Raw genomic sequence first — 20,945 nt, 5'->3', positions numbered from 1 at the left:
TGGAGAGCGCCCGCCGGCCCAGCGGAAATGTAAGAATGGCCGCCGCGGTCTTTTGACCGCGGTGCGGTCATTTGTCGGCGGGACTTTGGCGGGCGGCCTCCACCGCCCGCCAAAGTCAGAATCAGGCCCATAGTAATGTGTTTTATATGTCCAGACAGTGAAATATTGATAAATTCATTTTTCACTGTTGCAAGGCCTGTCCCTCTCATAGGTTAACATGAGGGCTACCTTTAAATCTGATTAAAGTGTAGATTCCCTTTGGGAGCGGATGGACATGTGGAGTTTGGGGTCTCTGATCTCACAATTTAAAAATACATCTTTTAGTAACGTTGATTTTAAGATTGTGTGTTTGAAAATGCCACTTTTAGAAAGTGAGCATTTTCTTGCTTATACCATTTCTGTGACTCTGCCTGTTTGTGGATTCCCTGTCTGGGTCAGTTTGACAGTTGGGCCGTTTGCACCTCACACTAGACAGTGACACAAGGGAAGCTGGGGTGTAGCCTGCATATCCTGATGAGCCATCTGTGCAAGGAGGGAGGGGATGAGTGGTCATCCACACCTGAAAGGGATGTGCCTGCCCTCACACAATGCAGTCTCCAACCCCTTGGTGAGTGTCTGGGGCCTGGCCTGGGCAAGGCAGGATTTCACATTCCAAAGAGACTTTACTTTGAAGTAGGCCTACTTCAAAGGAGAAATTGGGTATAAGGGCACCCAAAACCACAGACTTTAGAAACACTTCTGGAACCAAGAGGAACCTCTGCCTGGAGAAGAGCTGAATAGCTGAGGAAGAAGTTCTGCCCTGCCTGTGACTGTGCTTTGTGGAGCTTTCCTGCAGTGCTGCTTCTGCCAGAGTAAGAGGACAAAGACTGGACTTTGTGTGCCTTCCATCTTGTGAAGAAATCTCCAAGGGCTTGATTTAGAGCTTGCCTCCTGTTGTTTGAAGTCTCCGGGACAGTAAAGACTTCTCTCTGCCAGCACCTGGAGTCTCTGGAGAGACTCCTGCTCTGACAAGTGGTGCCCTATCCAGTCCCTGGGCCCTTGAAAGGAAAGCTGGTGGAAATCCAAGGAAATCGACTTCGGACGACTTCGGACCGACGCCGCTGCTGAATCCGGTGACACCGTCTGCACCCGACGCTGTGACCTTCACTGGAACGCGACGCTCTTCGCAGGCCCGACGCCGCTGCAGCCTCGCTAAAGTCCGTGACTCCGTGGAAGTCGCTGCACCACGTTGTGACCGATGCTGTTCGAAGTGCGCGGATTCAACGTTTCACACAGACGCCGCGATCCCCGACTTCGCACATTGGCTTGTTTTTACTCTTCACCAAAGGTATTGTACTTGGGGGTCCACGCGACTCCGTGTCCGGCACCGCTGGTGTCGGCTTGTTGGGAACAACTCCGTCACGACGCCGTGTTAACACCTCATTGAAGCATTTTTTTTTCTGAGCGCTATTTTTGAGTTTAATCTTTAAAAATTCATAACTTGACTTGTGTATGTTGGATTTTTGTCATTTTGGTCTTGTTTTGTTTAGATAAATATTTCCTATTTTTCTAAACTGGTGTTGTGTCATTTTGTAGTGTTTTCATTAAGTTACTGTGTGTGTTTGTACAAATACTTTACACCTAGCACTCTGAAGTTATGCCTACTGCTCTGCCAAGCTACCAAGGGGGTAAGCAGGGGTTAGCTGAGGGTGATTCTCTTTTACCCTGACTAGAGTGACGGTCCTTGCTTGAACAGGGGGTAACCTGACTGTCAACCAAAGACCCCATTTCTAACAATATGTGTGTGGAGTTTTGCACACACATTGAGGAGCTTCTGCTGATGTAGATCGATATTTTAGTAGTGAACGTGAGAGTGAGACAAGTAAGTGGGTAGGAAAGAGGCAGTCGTTACTAAACGGAATGGGATTAGGTAGAAGTAAGAGGGATTTAGGGAGGTTCAGTGAGTGGTTTGAAGCCATGAAGGGTATGTGTTTCAGGAAGGAGTATGAAATGACAATAACAGTTGGAACTGGCAGTTTAAAATTAAATCATTTCTGAAACGCGCCCCTAAAAAGATGTATAAGACCAACACTAATGGAATATCAAAGGGAAAACTGACAATCATATGGGACATGTCTCATGAACAGGCAGGGTATGATCAAAGCATTTCAGACTAGTTGTTGTTATAAGCTAAAACTTGCTCAACGTGACGGATATCCTGTCTGCCATATTACGATTGCATTCTATTCTATGGGGACCGTAATACGCAGATGGGATATTCATCACGTTTGTGACAAACTATTCCCTCCGCTGACATCTAAATCAGCCCCGGTGTCTCTTTTGGATTAAAATGTTTCTCTTTTAATGTTCTCAATTTTAATGTTCTTTTATCCCATGTACACCAAACAGCATTTATCCTGTCCAGACTGCCCTTTTAAAAATAATTCCTGTCATGTACGTTACACCAATAAGGTTAAATGAATCCCACACCATACATTACAACATGGCTCCAAGAAATACTCAGGAAAAATCATTCAAAGGAAAGGATTTAAAGGTGAAAAGGTAAGGGAGCCTGATGACGCAGAAATGAAGGTTTTACATTTATTAGCGCATAAACGTAGTGCCGCAATAATCAAGTGTGACTTTAACCGAACCAATAAAGATTGTACGGGGACAAATGTGCCCTCAGAGTAGTTCGCCAACATTTATAAGCGTGCTTTATATAACGTGATGTATTAGAATTGTACTAATCTGACATAACCGTAAACGTGTGCAATGATTTGCTTGTTTGAAATGTTTTAACTTAGCATAACTTTAGTGGAGGCTTCGGCCTAGTTGCCGTGTCTCATGGTTTAGATGCTCGTGTTTTTCCAATGTGCTAATAAAACGTGTATTCTTGCTTGAAGCTGTACTTTTCCAGTGAGATCGGTTCACATGCTTATCTTTAAGGTTTCGTGCCAGCCTGGCATCTTCTTCTTTGCTCCAAGGTCAATCTGCAGGTGCAGACAATGGAAGCTCTGAAAGTGAGTTAATTGGTAAAATATGTTGCAACTTACGTTCCCGACTCCAAGGATAATGTATGCCTAGGTAGAAGCTTGTGAATTGTTGTTTTTGATTGGACAATTTGAAGCCAACCTATGAACCCTCCAATGGAAGACCCTACTGAATTCGAACTGTTGTCTATTTAAACCTGGTGCACAAGAAGAAAGCAGACATTACCCATCGGACATTGGCCCCATACCCGCCATTTTGCAGGACATTGCAGACATTATGGCCCATCTTGCCGACCTCGTCATTTTGCCATCTTCTACGATGCCAATTGATGTTCGACGCCATTTTGAATGAGACTTTGATGCTTTCTCTAATCGAGAGAAAGAGACTTTAAGTATTTCTCGCCCTAGAGACTTTAACTTCGATTTGCCCCTTTGCATAAAGTAGTAGTTTTGTCCTTTTATCTTGCCGCTGTGAGGCAATTGCCCCGTCCACCCTGCCCCTTTGCCCCGTCCCATGCTGATCGAAACCGGTACCTGTGAGACGAAGACTTCCTTGAATGCTGATTGAATTTGGTAAATATGAAAGGAAAATGTACAATTGCATTGTGTTTCTTTTTAGATAACCAACTGCTGATTTTTGATAAGAGCCCTAGTTAGGAGTTTTCCAAATTAATGTTGCTAAATTGTTTTTGCATGAAGTCCCACATGCCGATGCTAATTTGAGGTTAGATGAGGATTCATTTGTCGCACGATGCAATTTGAGACCTTGTTATGCTGACTAATGTATGCAATTAGCCCATTACAAATTATAGTTTTAGTGGTTTGCGTTGCTATCATCGAATGCATTGTTATTCAAATGCTGCATAGATTGCATCTTTTTTTCGCCGTTATGGACAGCTATTAATGTTCATTTACATATATCATTTGGTGTTGAGACACATTTACATTGTGCTAGCTTTGTTAATATAGGGAAATAAATGCACTAACTTTGAATAAACTGGTGTGGTTATTCATGGCCGGAAGGTCATGGTTCGCCGAAATGTTTTCTGGATTAATTGTGAAGTGTTATGTTGATCAGGGAATTGCTTATGTTCGTTATTGATTATTGATTTGATTAAATTGATTACTCTCGGGTGAAGAGAGCCCCACTTGGTCAAAAGATTCATCGACCCAAGAGCATCCAGATACAGGTAATTTATTAGGTCGGAACGCTCTATCAGTAGATGGTAGCAGAGGACGGTTTCGCCCTTTGGGACCCCACTCGAGAGGTATATGGTGTTGAATTAGATTTTCTTGGGTAAAACAGATTGAGAGAATGATGATGCCCTAAGTCCCCCGCGACTTTCCCGGGATCTCGGAGCTTGCGAATGGAGAGAATGGAGGTGTGAAATCAGCGTTGGCGGTACTAGTGACGGTATGAGTGAAGTTAGGATTTTGCGCTTGCACAGCTTATTGCCGCAGATTGTTTGAAAAGGTTGCGAGGATTTTAGAGAATAGCGGAGGTGCGACTCCGAGTGTGAGAGTAGGGAAGTCGTCGAACTTCATGTGCATGTGGCGCTTTGTGCAGAAAAAGGTCCACGTGGTTGTTGTTGTTGAGACGGGCCCTGCGAGGTCAAGAGACTCCGGAGTATGTTGAAAAGTGTATGAGACACTTGTTTTATGTTGTGGTCTGGTCGGTTTAATAGGTTGACCGGGCGTGGTCAACGAGTCGGTACGTGTGTTAAGGGAGTGAAAGAAAACTTCGACTTCGGGCTTTGACAAATTCTAAGTGCACTAGAATAGATCATTGACAAGTTGAGAGCAGAGTCTGCGGGTCAGATTTGCTTGCGAAAGTGGGGACCGAGAAAGATGGAATAACTGCCGAGGCTAGTGAAAAATCCCTAAGGTCCTGAAGCGATTGTGTTACCCTTCCTGTAGTAAACCGACAGATCTGTTTTATTATTATTTGGTTGCTCGCGATACTTGCTAGAAGTTGTTACGAGAGGAGCTGAGTGAAGGAGGACTAGCCGCGAGGCTTTGTCAGCCGCAGTGTGTGTGAGTGTGACGTCACTAGGAGCCGCGCTGGGAAAGGTTGGTTGCAGAGAAGGGTCGCGCACGGATTGGACGCAGTCCGTGGGGCTCGATTGGAAGGGGAAAGGCAAGCGAAGAGTATTCCGGGAATTAAAGTCACTTATTGATTACAAATTTTGTGAAATAAAAGACGAGAAAATGAAATTTTTGAAAGCATTAAAGAGTGCGATGAAGGGGGAGTCTTACATTAAAGCGAGCGTAGGAGAGGAGACGCCACCCGAAGGTACACCAGCTTACATTGTAATGGAGGAAAGGGGGGTAGCTCCGTGCCTTTGGCTAAAGCAATGGCACAAGCTGACAGAGAAACATGGGAGCGTAGCGTTCCCGATCCATGGGACATTCAATATAAGGATCCTAGAGAATTTGAGATTCGCGATGTACGACATGAAGGTACCCCCAAGGCCAGCACAGTTTGAGGCTCTAGCGATTTGGGAACTAATGGCTAGACAGCAACAGCAAAAGAAGTTCGAGAACAGGATAAGAAAGGTAGAAAAGACACTAGCGGACGCTAGGTGGGATAATGCACAGAAGGTGTGGAGGTCAGATATATTGCAGGGGATAAAACTGTTTCCTGCAATTGCTAAGGAAGAAGAGGCGACAGGCAAGAAAGCTACCTGTAAGACAAACAGGAGGTGTTCCAAAGATAGAGAGGACGAGGAAAAGTTAAGGAGAGAAGAGGAGTTAGAGGATGAGGAGCTCATCATGCAATTGCTGAACGACCGTCCACCACCTTATGTAGAGAGTGAACAAGGTCCAAGTACCAGTTCTGCCCCTCCGGCACCGGTACAGAATAATGAAATTCCGAATTCAAAAACGCCATCGGGATCTAAGGACCCGAGTTTACTGTTCACCCCGCAGATACCGCAGGTTAGGAGAATATATCCAGATGTGCCTATATTGAAAACAGCAGAAAATTATCAGCCGCAGGTCCCAAGGTACTACAGCAGTGACAACAGTACGGGAATGATTCTAGATCCAACCGTAATGGGAGTACAGAATGGTCACAACCCAACATTGGCACAAGCTGAATCAACCCAGTTTTTGATGTCTCAAAAGCAGATGCAGGGGGGAACCGCACATGCTCAGATGACGGGGAGTCAGACGGGCATGCCGGCAATGATGACCCATAGTGTGGGAATGAACATGCATCAGAAAATGGGGAATGGACAGAACCCAGATGCGATATCCCTACCCATTACTTTAGGTCCACCGGTACCTTTGTACATTCAGCCTAACTCAGGTATGAGCGGTCAAGGATCAGTGGTGCAGAATGGGACGGAGAGGAGGTGCATAGAAAACACTCCAGAGACAACTCCGATAGCGGCTCAGCCAACTGGATCTGGGTCCTTGATGGAGTTTAGTCCCATATGTGCTCAGTCGACAATGGTGAGGTCGAGTCCCCCACTGATGATACCGCTATCATCGAACACTGAAAAGTTGCCGCAACCATCAATGGCAGTCGATGTGAATGCTACACTGATGGGGTTGAATGCGCAACAGCTAACACAGTGGTTCAACAGTCTGAATTCCACACAAAGCTCAGCCAGTGGGAAGGGAGAAGACTATCTGAATAGGGTAAGGTTGAACATGGAAGCAGAAGAATTGGTGGAAGGGACTATGGGTCTGAATAGGTTAGAGTCCTACTCGGAAGAAGAGCTGAGGTATCTATGTCCCAGGATTACAAGAGAAGTGAACAAGGTACATAGAAGGTTGCAAGAAATAGCTGACAAAAACGGGGTTGAGATAGACAAGACAAAACACTTGAGCAGGAGCTATAGATTGGATTTCGGGACCACAGACTTTGAACACATGAGGTCAGCAGGCATGAAAACACACCTTATAGAATTGCTGCAGAGTGCACAAGTGTGGAGGTGCTTAGACAAATGGGAAAGCAGGTGGGCAAAGAAAAAGGAAAAGAGGAAAGACAGTGTCCCAGAGCACAACGAGAAAAGATCACAGAGTAGTGATGCAATAGCCATGTTACCAATGAGGGAGACAGCAGGGGGAAATTTAATACATGTACCGTGGCACAGAAGCGACATTCAGGTGGTCATTCTGACCCTGGCGGTCTTTGACCGCCAGGGCGGAGGACCGCGGGAGCACCGCCGACAGGCCGGCGGTGCTCCAATGGGGATTCCGACCGCGGCGGTAAAGCCGCGGTCGGACCGGCACCACTGGCGGGGTCCCGCCAGTGTACCGCGGCCCCATTGAATCCTCCGCGGCGGCGCAGCTTGCTGCACCGCCGCGGGGATTCCGACCCCCCCTACCGCCATCCAGATCCTGGCGGTCGGACCGCCGAGATCCGGATGGCGGTAGGGGGGGTCGCGGGGCCCCTGGGGGCCCCTGCAGTGCCCATGCCACTGGCATGGGCATTGCAGGGGCCCCCGTAAGAGGGCCCCTACAAGTATTTCACTGTCTGCTGCGCAGACAGTGAAATACGCGACGGGTGCAACTGCACCCGTCGCACAGCTTCCACTCCGCCGGCTCGATTCCGATCCGGCTTCCTCGTGGAAGCCTCTTTCCCGCTGGGCTGGCTGGCGGTCTGAAGGCGACCGCCCGCCAGCCCAGCGGGAAAGTCAGAATTACCGCCGCGGTCTTTCGACCGCGGAACGGTAACCTGACGGCGGGACTTTGGCGGGCGGCCTCCGCCGCCCGCCAAGGTCAGAATGAGGGCCTCAGTCTTTTACGGATGATTTTCCCAAACTGAGAGAGAAACCGATTGAATGGTATCAGCATACTGTTAGGTTTGTGAAGCTTGCAAAATGTCTTTGGGAAGACCTGAACACCCTCTTTGAGATTGTGGTTCCGGCAGATTTGTGGGAAGACTGCAAAAGGGCTGTAGGTTGGCCGACAAGTGAACCAGAGAGAGACAGGGATACGGGTGCACCATCACCTATGGTAATGAGCTTGTACTATAAGGTGATTGAGCATTTGAAGACGAAGGTTGCCGCGAAAAATGTGGATTGGCAGAAGATTGATCGAACTGCCCAAGAGGCTAAAGAGTCGATTCATGGTTACTATGAGAGGTTGTTGAAGGCGTTCAAGAACTACAGTGGCACGGGAACAATAGAGGCGAAGGACATGCTTCATTTTGTGTTTAGATTCGTGGAAGGGCTGAGACCAGAGATAAGTCAGATGATCAAGACGCATTTGATTTGTTGGCAGTCGAAACCTATTGATGAGGTGTTGAATTATGCGAAATACTGTAGTGACGAAATTGAAGTGAAACAGAAAAGGTTGAAAGAGAAAGTGATGGTGATGCAACTTAAAGCAGCTCAGACAGGTTTGCAAGGGTTGCAAGGGTTCCAACAGCAGATGCCGCAGCCGCAGCCGCAGGGAAACATGGTGTTTCAGCCACAGGCGAGAGGCAGAGGCAGAGGAGGCTTTGGGAGTAATGGTCCGGATTTGAACACTGTTGCGATTCCGAATGGTGTGCAAGCAATGAAAAGGGTGATGCCGTGTCACGTGTGCGGAATCGTCGGGCATTGGAAACGCGAGTGTCCGATGGTGGTGCAGGAAGGTGCAGGTGTTGGTCAGCAAAACAATGATGTCAATGCATTCCAGACAATGAGGGGACCGAAAATGAGAGGTCCAAACCCAAATTTTCAGACCATAAATCAGCTGCAGGGATTACAGCCCATGCAGCCGCAGCAGATGCAGATGCCCCGTATGCAGATGACGCAAATGCAGCCAATGCAACAGCAGTTTCCCATGGTACCTAATCAGCAAATGCAAATACCCTTGGCACCAGTGAGTCAGCAGCAAGTGATGGTTCCTCCACAGGTCTCGGGTCAGGTGATAAGTACAAATGGCACAGTACAACAGTTCCCATTACACAGTGAGAATGGAATAAACAATGTATGGGAGAGTGAAAGCTCAGATGAGGAGGGAAATTGTGTGCTTGCAGCATCTTTGGAAGTTGATCAAAAGGGTCCATATGTGGAAGGAAGCGTTATGGGTCATAGTGTTTCATTCTTGGTTGACACAGGAGCCACACGTTCAACTGTTAGGAGCATTGAAGTACCAAATTTGCCACTCTCAGGGAGAACAGTTCAAGTAGTGGGAGTAGCGAACAGGCACCTGACGAACCCAATCACAGATCCAGTACAAGTCAGAATTGGTAACTATCAAGGGTTACATAATTTTGTGGTATGTGACTCAAGCCCGATAGCACTGTTAGGGAGAGACCTATTGTGCAAATTGGGATGTTCGATTATGTGTTCGAACGATGGAATTAGAATTCAGACGAGCAGTGATGGGGAAGAAGAGGACAGTGTAGAAGGGGATGAGATGGAAACTGTTGATGAAGAATATCCTCTGATTAACCTTTTTCCGATGATAACTGAAGCAGATATTCCAGCTGAATTACGAGAAACAGTCGGAAAGGAAGTGTGGGATATGACAGGAAAAGAGGTGGGATTGGTGAAAGGAGTGGAACCAGTGAAAGTAACCGTAAAACCCAATGTAACCTTTCCCCAGACCCCACAATATCACATGGCACAAGACACCCTCATGAAAGTCGCCCAGCTCATTGACGAGTTTGTAAAACAGGGAGTATTGAAAGAAGTGTTAAGCAGTCCATGTAATTCACCAATCATGGGACTAATAAAGCCGAGTGGAAAGGTCCGAATCGTGCAGGACTTGAGGAAAATAAATGACATCATAATTAAATGCTGCCCTGTAGTACCGAATCCAGCTGTGATAATGTTTCAAATCCCTTGCGATGCCGAGTGGTTCTCAGTCATCGACTTGTCACAAGCATTCTTTTCGGTGCCTCTTCATGAGGACAGCCAATTTCTCTTTTGTTTCAAATTCTTAGACAGAGTTTACAGTTGGTGTCGAATTCCTCAAGGGTTTTCGGAGTCACCGTCAATTTTCAATCAGATTTTAAAGAAAGACTTGGAGGCGTTAGAATTGCCATTCGAGTCAACCCTAGTACAGTACATTGATGACTTACTGATTGCATCTAAGACAGAAAGTGGCTGCACAGCCGACACCATTGCTCTGCTGAACCATTTGGGAAGGAATGGACACAAGGTGTCCCCTTCAAAGTTGCAGTTCTGTCAGAAGAAAGTGAAATACTTGGGTCATCAAATAGAGAAAGGGTCACGGAGAATAATGAAGGAAAGAATAACAAGTGTACTTCAAATGAGTCCACCAAAGACGAGGAGGGAGGTGAGGAAGTTTTTGGGGATGGTGAGCTCCTGTCGCCAGTGGATTCCCAACTTCTCAACTCTAGCAAAGCCTTTACTGAAACTGACCCAGAAGGATGCCTTGGATGAAATTGAGCTGAAAGGAGATGAGATGGATGCTTTTATTGAATTGAAAGAATGCATGTGCAGGGCTCCAGCTTTAGGTATGCCTGATTACACAAAGCCTTTCACATTGTTTTGTCATGAACGTGATGCATGTTCTTTGTCTGTCTTGACCCAAGCCCATGGTGGCATAAACAGACCAGTAGCGTATTTTTCAGCTACTTTGGATCCGGTCGCAGCAGCACTGCCTGGGTGTTTTGCGCGCCGTAGCATCAGTTGGTATCAGCCTCACTCAGAGTGAAGGAATAGTGATGGGACACCCATTAACAGTCATGGTCCCTCACTCAGTTGAGATACTTTTGACCCGCTCCCGAACGCAACACGTGACTGGAGCAAGACTCACAAGGTATGAAACGATAATTCTGGGCTCACCGAATGTGCAGCTGAAAAGGTGCACTACGTTGAATCCAGCAACCTTGCTTCCCGGTGAAAATGCGGAAGTTGAGAACGCTGAAGACGTCGAGCACGACTGCCTTCAGGTGACTGAATTTTGCACAAAACCCCGACCTGACATTAAGGATACTAAGCATGATGAAAATGACCAAATTGTTTTTGTTGATGGGTCATGTTTAAGAGATGCATTGGGAATATTGAAAGCAGGATATGCTGTATGTACTGTAACAGGTGTCTTGGAAGCGTCCTGGCTTCAAGGAGTCTATTCCGCACAAGTAGCAGAGCTTGTAGCCCTTACAAGAGCATTCCAACTGTCTACATTGATGAAGGTTACCATTTACACTGACAGTCAGTACGGGTTTGGAATTGTGCATGACTTTGGGCAACTATGGTCACAGAGAGGTTTCCTGACCTCTTCAGGGTCCCCAGTGAAAAACGGGGAGAGAATAAGGGAATTGTTACACGCCATTCAGATGCCAGCCGAAATTGCAGTGGTAAAGTGTAGTGCTCATACAAAAGGACAGGACTATGTTTCCTTGGGAAATGCATATGCGGATCAGGTCGCAAGATTTTGTGCCTTGAACTGTATATTGCTCAGGGATGAATGGAATTTGATAAGTGAGCCAGAGCTCGAACCAGCTGAAGCATTTGCCTTGAAGGTCGTGGATACAATGGATGAACTAAAAGCATTACAGAATAGCGTCAGGGAGGATGAAAGAGCTTCCTGGATTAAGTCACAATGTACACAAAGACCAGATGAGTTATGGGTTTCAAATGAGGGAGAATTTGTTTTACCAAATGGTCTCTTATCGCAGCTAGCGCGGTTCTATCATGGGCAGGCTCACCTAGGGAGAGATGCCATGATAAGATTGTTCAAAACTGATTGGTTTAACCCCAGATTCCGTCAAGTTGCAGAAGCAGTTTGCCATCGTTGTGTCATTTGTCAACAGATGAACCCAGGAAAGGGAACGGTTGTGAATGCGAGCCACATTGGCAGGGCGGGTGGCCCGTTCAGCAGAATGCAGATGGACTTTATTGAGATGCCTGTGCATGGAGGTCTGAAGTATGTGTTGGTGATTGTGTGCATTTTTAGTCACTGGATTGAAGCATACCCCACACGTAGAAATGACAGCCTTACAGTTGCAAAACTATTGTTGAGGGAGTTAATACCACGTTTCGGATTCCCGATCTCTTTAGAATCAGATAGAGGAAGTCACTTCAATAACGAGGTGATAAAGTTACTTTGCGCAGCGCTGAACATTGAGCAAAAACTGCATTGTAGCTATCGCACTGAAGCCTCAGGACTGGTGGAACAAATGAATGGTACACTGAAATCAAGAATGGCTAAAATATGTGCATCGACAAATTTGAAATGGCCTGACGCATTGCCTTTGGTGTTAATGTCAATGAGAAACACCCCTGACAGAAAGACTGGATTGTCCCCGCACGAAATTCTCATGGGCAGGGCCATGAGACTTCCTGCAGTTCCCGCAAACGCGCTTTTGAATATTACAGATGATATGGTGTTAGACTACTGCAAAGGTCTGGCTGACGTGGTTCGCTCTTTCTCTCACCAGGTGGAAGCAACCACCTTGCCACCGATCCAAGGTCCAGGACACACACTGAAAGCAGGTGACTGTGTCGTGATAAAGAAGCACGTGAGGAAGTCGTGTCTGGAACCCCGTTGGAAAGGCCCTTTCCAAGTGATCCTGACGACCACTACCGCTGTGAAGTGTGCGGGAGTTCCCAACTGGATCCACGCCAGTCATACAAAGAAAGTGTTGTGTCCCACAGATGAGGAAGTTGAAGCGCTGAAACTGCCAGTACCTGATAACAAAGTGCCGAGCGCTGAGACAGAGCAAAACAGAACTAGAAGCGAACAGGCAGAAACAGAGGAGGGAGAAATATTCTCTGAGGTCGAAACAATCGATTCACTTGGGGAAGACCAAGGAGAAGCCTCAGACAGCGACGAAGCAGCTGAAAGTGACAAAGAGCCTGAAGAAAGTAACGGTGACAAAGGGCTCGAAAGAGGTGAAGAAGCAGGAGAGCCTGATCAGAGGAGGGCTTTCCCAGAAGCAGACGGTACAGAAAAAGAAAAGGAAAACCTGATTGACTCCCCAGAAGGAGGGGACAAGGCAGAACAGAACAAAACCGTTCAAACTTCTTCAGAAGAGATCGCAGGTCCATCAAGTGGACACAGTGCAAAGAGAAGACCAAGTATATCACCAGTAAAAGCAAGGACTAGAGAAACGTTGAACGAAGGTGAAGGGCCAAGAGTGAAAGAGAAAAAAAAGGAAGTGTCTGTCGTGATACCAACATCAAGTGAAGAAAAAGACTTGGCCAAAAAGGAAAGTACCAGTGAGGCAGAATCAAAGAGAGATGCAAAATTGAAAAGGAAAAGGATACCAAACAGGAGATATTCTGGTCCAGAATGGGCATATGTAGTAAATGACGATTGGACCGACGAATTTGTATCTCTTAGCCTCGAGAACGAAGAAGAAGAGATACCAATAGAAAAGAAAAGTTTTATGGACACTGTTGACTGAAAAACTGATAAATGACATTGCTTGCTATAATCTAACGTGATACAACCAGCTGAGACATTGCTAAACCGGATGAGACATTTGCTAACTTGATAAGACTTTGATAACCTGATTGACTCTTAAACCCGATTTGAGACAACGTTGCTAACTGATAAAAGACTGAGTTATTGCCGAATTGAGACAAATGCTGCTAACCGATAAGTGACTGGGCTTCTGAAGAAAACTGTGTGAACATTGCGCTCGTTCAGCTTTGTAACTAATTGCTAAATCGTTTCTTTTTATAGGTGCTTCTAGCTCTCTGATTCTATACAGATCATGACTAAGTACGCTACACAAAACAGTAGAGTGAAATATTGTAAATATGCGTGTATAGGCTTGATAACTGCATGTGTACTAATAATAATGGCAATAGTGCTTGCAACGCTTGGTAAGGGTGAGAATGAGAAAATTGATGCTTCTACTTCTGCTCCTGTTACTGTCACTGAACTAACCGCATTGAAAAGACTAGAATTAGATGAGAGACACTTGCATGATAAGAAGGAACTTTCGTATAATGTTTTCTATCGCCTACTAACAGAATATGTTGAGACTATGGATGCGAAAGATTGTTATGTGTGTACACAGATACCGACATCGGTAACGGAAGGGGTGACTTATCACCACATGCCTCTTACATATGGGATTACATGTAGTATAGTAACTTCTAGATTTTATGGTCAAACTAACATACAGTATTTTTATTCAAATTATGATGTTACCTTTGCATATGTTCCTATAATAACGCAACTAAGCCAGATTGCTAAAGATTGGGATGCTAAAATAATGAGGGAATTTTTCGAGCCAATGCAACCTTTTGAAACAGCTCACGCTCATAGGGAAAACCTTACCTGCTCACTCTCTGCAGTAGAAATAAGCTTTTTAGATCGCACAGACGATAGAAGGGCGCAAATGAATGCGAAATTAGAAAAAGAGCTAAGTAAGAGGACTTCAGTAGATAATTATGCTTTTGCCGCAATAAAAACACAAGGGAAAATAGCTTTAGACGCTTGGCATGTAGGGAAATTTTGTATATATCGTGGTGAATCTTATTATGATAACATTTTCGTGGGAGCGAGTGAATGTAAACATACGTTTATCTTTAAGGCCAAATGGACATTCATGCTGAACGGACTTGACCCTGTCATACCTGGTGTATATTACATTTGTGGGCATAATGCCTATTATCGTCTTCCAAAGGGATGGTGGGGGAGATGTTATTTGGGTATAGTGTTCCCAAAGGTTTATCAACTGGATGACCTATCAGTGATTCCAAAGACGCCTGGATCTCATCGTATCCAGAAAAGAGAGACCGCAGCTGCTGTGGTAGGAGATATATTTGGAGCCATGATTCCTTCATTGGGAGTTGTGTTGAATTCCATCAAAATAAGAAAGTTGTCTACTATAGTGGATAACATGTTGACAACGTTTTCAGGTGCTATAATCCTGATGGATGCTGAACTCGCAGCAGAAAGAGCTATGACTCTTCAAAACAGGCTTGCCCTAGACATTCTTTTAGCAAAGGATGGCGGCGTTTGCAAAATGCTTGGTGCGCGTCACTGTTGCACGTATATACCAGACAACAGTGTGAAAATTAAAACAATGCTTGCTAATCTAACAAAAGAGAGTGCAGACTTGAAGGAATTGAAAGAACCAGGAGTTTGGGAGAAGGTTGGAAAGGGAATTGCTTCAGTGGGAAATTGGCTTGGTGGCATTTGGAATGGAATATTACTAAAAATAATACAGGGAATACTAATAGTACTAATTTGCATTTTTGGGATTTGGGGAATAAAGAGGGGAATACTAATGATCATGGCAAGAATTAAAAGAAGGAAGGAGGAGAAAATGATGAAAAGAATGGCAGAAGAATACAAGGAAAGAACAAGGGGAACTAAAAGGCAAAGAGAACTGACAGAATTTTAATGGAATAAAATTTGTGGGAATGGTTTTGTGTGATGACAAGTAGTCATCAGAGGAGGGATTGATGACGCAGAAATGAAGGTTTTACATTTATTAGCGCATAAACGTAGTGCCGCAATAATCAAGTGTGACTTTAACCGAACCAATAAAGATTGTACGGGGACAAATGTGCCCTCAGAGTAGTTCGCCAACATTTATAAGCGTGCTTTATATAACGTGATGTATTAGAATTGTACTAATCTGACATAACCGTAAACGTGTGCAATGATTTGCTTGTTTGAAATGTTTTAACTTAGCATAACTTTAGTGGAGGCTTCGGCCTAGTTGCCGTGTCTCATGGTTTAGATGCTCGTGTTTTTCCAATGTGCTAATAAAACGTGTATTCTTGCTTGAAGCTGTACTTTTCCAGTGAGATCGGTTCACATGCTTATCTTTAAGGTTTCGTGCCAGCCTGGCATCTTCTTCTTTGCTCCAAGGTCAATCTGCAGGTGCAGACAATGGAAGCTCTGAAAGTGAGTTAATTGGTAAAATATGTTGCAACTTACGTTCCCGACTCCAAGGATAATGTATGCCTAGGTAGAAGCTTGTGAATTGTTGTTTTTGATTGGACAATTTGAAGCCAACCTATGAACCCTCCAATGGAAGACCCTACTGAATTCGAACTGTTGTCTATTTAAACCTGGTGCACAAGAAGAAAGCGGACATTACCCATCGGACATTGGCCCCATACCCGCCATTTTGCAGGACATTGCAGACATTATGGCCCATCTTGCCGACCTCGTCATTTTGCCATCTTCTACGATGCCAATTGATGTTCGACGCCATTTTGAATGAGACTTTGATGCTTTCTCTAATCGAGAGAAAGAGACTTTAAGTATTTCTCGCCCTAGAGACTTTAACTTCGATTTGCCCCTTTGCATAAAGTAGTAGTTTTGTCCTTTTATCTTGCCGCTGTGAGGCAATTGCCCCGTCCACCCTGCCCCTTTGCCCCGTCCCATGCTGATCGAAACCGGTACCTGTGAGACGAAGACTTCCTTGAATGCTGATTGAATTTGGTAAATATGAAAGGAAAATGTACAATTGCATTGTGTTTCTTTTTAGATAACCAACTGCTGATTTTTGATAAGAGCCCTAGTTAGGAGTTTTCCAAATTAATGTTGCTAAATTGTTTTTGCATGAAGTCCCACATGCCGATGCTAATTTGAGGTTAGATGAGGATTCATTTGTCGCACGATGCAATTTGAGACCTTGTTATGCTGACTAATGTATGCAATTAGCCCATTACAAATTATAGTTTTAGTGGTTTGCGTTGCTATCATCGAATGCATTGTTATTCAAATGCTGCATAGATTGCATCTTTTTTCGCCGTTATGGACAGCTATTAATGTTCATTTACATATATCATTTGGTGTTGAGACACATTTACATTGTGCTAGCTTTGTTAATATAGGGAAATAAATGCACTAACTTTGAATAAACTGGTGTGGTTATTCATGGCCGGAAGGTCATGGTTCGCCGAAATGTTTTCTGGATTAATTGGGAAGTGTTATGTTGATCAGGGAATTGCTTATGTTCGTTATTGATTATTGATTTGATTAAATTGATTACTCTCGGGTGAAGAGAGCCCCACTTGGTCAAAAGATTCATCGACCCAAGAGCGTCCAGATACAGGTAATTTATTAGGTCGGAACGCTCTATCAAGCCCACTCATATTTCTTGATGTTCTAAGGACAGGGGTTTCTCCATAAGGAAATACATTTTCCCTGTGGAGAGAGAAAAAGAAAGAGTCACTGGAGAAGCCAATAGTTTTGGATTTGACTGCCAAGAAAACTTCTATTACAATGCAAGCCGGTTATTCCAAGATCCTTCATGCTACAGTAAAGTGAAGAGTATGCAGGGGAATCTATTATTTGCAAAGCATTCCAAGCGTGCTTTAACGAAATATTTTGCTGATCCCAAAAAGTTAATTCTGGCTTATTCCAAACATTTAATCAACCTTGCCACTTGAGAGTTTTAATCATGGACGTCATTTAGGGCTCCTGCCTTGCCCTTTGCGAACCCTGGCACTACCTTTGCGACCCCTGGTCAGAGGTGGCAAAGGCAGTGCCAGGAACACTAGGGAAACTCGTCCTTATGGACGTCGGTTGCAACTCTTCTTTCCTTGTTGTCTGTCAACTTTTTATTGCAGGAATAGTGAATAATACTTTATTATTCACTATTATTGAAATAAAACATGGACTACACTTAGCTGGATTATGACTCTCCCTAACAGTTAAGGTAAGTGAAAAATGCTTTTTAATATGTTGTGTGCGTGGTTGCGGGAGAAAGTGTGCTTAAGTGGGAGTGTGTATGTGTAAGCATGCATGCTTGTGTGAATAAAAGAAACGCTTCAATGGTACATATGATGTCACTTCCGCTACCCCGTCATTTTGGTTAATCGACTTTTATGTTATTAATTATTTAGCGGTTTGGTATGGCGTTGAAAAACGCTCACCTCTGTTCGCATAGCCACCATGGCTCAAGTAGTTCAGAATACTTACCTGAGTGTTGTATGACAGAATGTGCCAATGACGGCCTGAATTGTATTTGTGAACTAAGATCATGTAGCTGTAAATAAAAGTAGTAGCATCTGAGAATGAACATGATTTGGCACCCGGTTGCTTGGAAACCAACAAAATGTGTCTTTTATTATGATGGATAAATGAATTTCCACAGATAGAGATCATTGCTGCGTTAAACAAACCTCTTACCATTGTGATTAGACTAATGGCATGAACTTACTTTTTAAGATAATAGTTTGCTTTTGATCTAGTGAAGTGCTCCTTTTATTGAGGGCACGCATTTAAACTTTTTTATTTTTTAATATTTGGCCTTCGGCCGAGTGACATAGCCCTTTCAGGGTTCACATTCTATGTTTTTTTTAAATATTATGTGGTATTCGACCGAGTGACATATCACTTTGAGGTCTCTCATTTTAATTTTTTAAACAACATTTGGGATTGACTGAATGAGAAAGCGCTTTGTGGGCTCACAGTTGTTTTTTTTTATTTTTTTATGTTGCCTTTTCTTTATAGGACACATATATTAACTGGCATTTTGCAGACAGAGCCGACATTTAAGTACAGACTATGATATCAAAAATCTTTCCACCATTATAAGACTAATTTGGATAGTTCAACAAAAACAGAAGTTCTAATTTTTGGATAATTCAATTTTTCCTCAAATGAGACTTAAATTATACTTTTTTTTATAACACCTGGTCACTGCCTCTATGTTTTCCAAATGAGCCGGGTTTGTCAGCGAAAACACATTTTGTACAGACACAAAATGATTATTATGACAAACTGACTTTAGCTTGTTGAGTGACTAGTGTAATCCACCCGTTGCAATGGGTTTTGGGGGCATACAATAGTAAGGAGGTGTGCCCCCTGGGTTGATTTGGTGGATGGGTAGCCCACATCTTAAAACTGTGCTGTTTTTGGGCTATGTTTTTGAGCTGGACTATGTATAGTCCATATATATATGCAGCCATTTTGTCCCCTTGACATTCCTTTTGTCAAGTACCCGGTGGCCGGTTAGGAATCTTTTTCAAAAAGTGAATGCAAATATTTGTACTCACCACACTAGACCTTGAAGGTGGGCAACGAGCGGCTGCAGCAGGTGTTGCACTTGCTTAAGGAGGCAGGCAGAACGGACTTGGTAGTTCCGGGGGCCCTAGTCCTTCGTATTGGGCGGCAGCAGGAGTTGCTGCAGTGGTTATTGCGTGTTCGACACTGTGCAGCAGGAGCATGACTGCAGAGAATTAGGTGAGGGGCCAGGCCCACGCGCGTGCATGGTAGGGGGCTTCAAGCAACTGGCACTGGACGAGACTGAAGTTCGTGATGAGGTAGGAGAGAGGGGCCAAGAGAGCTCACTCAGAGCCAGCGGTAGTGTTCCAAAGCATGCAGCACACAGAGATAAAAACGTGGGCCACCAACAACAGCCACATGATTTCAAAGGGGGCAGGGGTCACGGGGGCCAGGCCATGATGAATAAGGGCCCAGTAGGCCATCGGGGAGCCCCGAGGGTCCTTTAGTGGATCATTCAATATTTAGCATGGAGGGGGCACTGGGGACAACGGAAGTAATATCCCATGGTGCAGGGGAAAAACTTTGGGGAAAGGGAGGGGCAATGAGCTCCCAACTGCTGTGTCAGACAGGTCGCAACAAGGCTCACAACAAATGGCTTACCTTCATGAAAAGGAGAGAGGGGCCACACCATGAGGGGCAATGGGGACCCCTTTCTGGATGGGGGGGCAGGGTCCTATGGGGAACACCCAAATCAGTTGCAGAGGTACAGAGATGGGGGCTAGAAGAGACAGGCAATGAGTATGGGGGGAATGGGTGGATCCACATTTCCGTGGCCCCCTACCCTCTAGTGTTGCTGGAGAAAGAAGCCTGACAAGACAGGGCCCCACAGAATATCAGGGCGCACTGGTCAGCGGAACATAGATGGAGGCCACATGCCTCAAGGGCAGTGGGTGACATGTCCATGGGTGGGACCGTTGGGGAGGGAAGGTTATTGAATGCACAGTGGTCCCCACACTTGGCCCCTCCTCGGCACTGGACACAATGGGGTTGGAGTGGAGCAGGGGGATTAAGGAGGGCTGGAGGATGGACACAGCTTAGAGGCTGGCAGTGAGGGACCTTCCTGTCTTGCTAGGTGGCTGGATCTGGAGAGGAGGCCAACCTTGACACCAGGTGAAGTTGATGAGAATGCCAGGGGCAGGGATATTTATTTCCACTGGGGTGGATGTGCATGGGGGGACAGACAAGGAGGGTTTGCACCTGTGCAAGTACTTATAAGTCATGGATACAGGGGTGGGTATGGAAATGACAGGACAAGTGGGGACAGTACTTTGAACACTTTGGTCGTGACGGTGCAGTCCAAGTCACAGGGTGACATAACAGGGGCCACAAGGGACAAGAAAGAATCACCAGGAAAAAACAGGGACAGAGACAGAGGCCCATATTTATACTTTTTGACGCTAAACTGCGCTAACGCAGTTTAGCGTCAAAAAGTTTTGCGCCGGCTAACGCCATTCTGAAGCGCCATGCGGGCGCCGTATTTATTGAATGGCGTTAGCCGGCGCAAGCAGACCGGCGCTGCCTGGTGTGCGCGAGAAAAACCACGTACACCAGGCAGCGCCGGCGTAGGGGGAAAATGGCGCATGGGCGTCTTAAAATGGGGCAAGTCAGGTTACGTCGAAAAAATCGTCGTAACCCGACTTGCGCATTTATTTTCGACGCCCATCCCCCATCAACATGACTCCTATCATAGTAAAGATAGGAGTCATGCCCCCTTGCCCAATGGCCATGCCCAGGGGACTTCTGTCCCCTGGGCATGGTCATTGGGCATAGTGGCATGTAGGGGGGCACAAATCAGGCCCCCCTATGCCAAAAAAAATTATTAAAAAAAAATACAAAAATACTTACCTGAATGTCCCTGGGGTGGGTCCCTCCGTCCTTGGGTGTCCTCCTGGGGTGGGCAAGGGTGGCAGGGGGGGTCCCTGGGGGTAGGGGAGGGCACTCTGGGCTCATTTTGAGCCCACTTGTCCCTTAACGCCATGCCTGACCCAGGCGTTAAAAAGCGGCGCAAATGCGCCGTTTTTAGCCACGCCCACTCCCGGGCGTCTCTTTTGCCCGGGAGTATAAATA

Source organism: Pleurodeles waltl, chromosome 5 (genome assembly GCF_031143425.1).
Source record: "Pleurodeles waltl isolate 20211129_DDA chromosome 5, aPleWal1.hap1.20221129, whole genome shotgun sequence".
NCBI lineage: Eukaryota > Metazoa > Chordata > Amphibia > Caudata > Salamandridae > Pleurodeles > Pleurodeles waltl.
The sequence above is the reverse complement of the archived record's forward strand: the minus strand, read 5'-3'. Positions refer to the sequence as shown.